Raw genomic sequence first — 2,159 nt, 5'->3', positions numbered from 1 at the left:
CCGGCTAGGTCACTGTCTGCGCGGAGCCTGCACGTTCTCCCCGTGTGTGTGGGTTTCCTCCGGGTGCTGCAGTTTCCTCCCACAGTCCAAAGATATGCAGGTTAGGTGGATTGGCCATGCTAAATTGCCCTTATTGTCCAAAATTGCCTCTAGTGTTGGTTGTGTGGGGATAGGGTGGCATGGGCTTGGGTAGGGTGCTCTTTCCAAGAGCTGGTGCAGACTCGATAGGCCGAATGGCCTCCTTCTGCACTGTAAATTCTATGATATCATACCCTCTGTGCCCGGTAACCAGGCAGTGTGCACAATGCCTTCATCCTGGCGCACTCGAAGATTCCTGACGTTTGTGACCCCCACCCACTCCCCGCCCTGGCTGTGTGGTTGACTCCTGGGTGACAGGGGTTATCTGCTGCGGTCGTGGCTGGTGACACCTACCCAGAGGCCACAGATGGATGTTGAGACCCGCTATAATGACACCCATGCAGCGACCAGGGGTGTGACTGAGCGGTGCTTCGGCCTTCTGAAGATGCCATTCAGGTGTCTGGACTGCTCTGGATGGGCATCCAGTATGAAGCTGAGAGGGACACCCGCATTATTGTGTCCTGTTGCAGCCTCCACAACATCTGGAGGTGCTGGAGGAGGAGGATGAAGGCCAGGCCTCATCTGATGAAGAGAATGTGGAGGAGGGTGAGGGAGTTCATGGAGCCCAGGCAGGCATGGGAGGCGGCATATGTGCAGCAGAGCCCACGTACATTGGTCACTCTGATCCCCTCCCGGTTCACTGACTAGGAGGGGATGGAGCATGGAAAGGACTGGCCAGGAGTATGGACACCAGGAGCATGGACACCGCATCCCAACCACACACACCCTCACTTGTCCCCTGCCCACCCCTTGCCTGCAACCATCTCTGTGATACATAGTTGCCGCATAATTTTTCTGAATGGAGGGTTTTGGGTAGTCGTGTTCCATAGGGATCAGTGCTGTAAACCGTTGCTGTCTGTAGTATATAGAACATAGAACAGTACAGCACAGAACAGGCCCTTCGGCCCTCGATGTTGTGCCGAGCAATGATCACCCTACTTAAACCCACGTAACCCGTATACCCGTAACCCAACAATCCCCCCATTAACCTTACACTACGGGCAATTAAGCATGGCCAATCCACCTAACCCGCACATCTTTGGACTGTGGGAGGAAACCGGAGCACCCGGAGGAAACCCACGCACACACGGGGAGGACGTGCAGACTCCACACAGACAGTGACCCAGCCGGGAATCGAACCTGGGACCCTGGAGCTGTGAAGCATTGATGCTAACCACCATGCTACCGTGAGGCTACCTATAAATGATTTGGAGGGAATTTAACTAGATTGATTAGTAAGTTTGTGAACGACACAAATGTTGGTGGAACTATGGATCGTGATCAGGTCTGTCAGAGGATAAAGCAGGATATAGATCGGTTAGAGACGTGGGCGGGAAGATGGCAGGTGGAGTTAAATCCTAACAAATATGAGGTAATGCATTTTGCACATCTAAGGCAGGTGGGAAATACAGTAAATGGCAGATCCCTGAACAGTATTGACAGGCAGAGGGATTTGAGTGCGCAGGTCACTGAAAGTGGCAATGCAGGTGGAGAAGGTAGTCAATAAGGTATATGGCATGCTTGCCTTCATCAGCTGGGGCATTAACTATAAAAATTGGCAAGCCATGCTGCAGCTGTACACAACCATAGATGGGCCATATTTGGAATATCTTGTCCAATTCGCATCGCCACATTACCAGATTGATGTGGAGGCTTTGGAGAGGGTACAGAAGAGGTTTGCCAGGTTGTTGCCTGGCATGGAGGGCATTAATTATGAGGAGAGGTTGAATTAACTCGGTTTTTTCTCACGGGAACGATGAAGGTTGAGGGGCGACCTGGTAGTAATCTAAAAAATTATGAGGGACAGACTGGATAAACAAGCTTATTTCCAGGGTGGAAGGGTCAATTATTAGGGGATACAGGTTTAAACTCTGAGGGGCAAAGTTTCTTGGAGATCTGCAAAGGAAGTTTTTTAAACAGAGGGTAGTTGGTGCCTTGACCTTGAAGGGGCATCTTGAGAAATACTTGAATAGGATGGGAATAGAGTGATACAGACCCCGGAAGTGCAGAAAGATTTAGGT

Source organism: Scyliorhinus canicula, chromosome 9 (genome assembly GCF_902713615.1).
Source record: "Scyliorhinus canicula chromosome 9, sScyCan1.1, whole genome shotgun sequence".
NCBI classification, from domain to species: domain Eukaryota; kingdom Metazoa; phylum Chordata; class Chondrichthyes; order Carcharhiniformes; family Scyliorhinidae; genus Scyliorhinus; species Scyliorhinus canicula.
Note: the sequence above shows the minus strand (reverse complement) of the source record.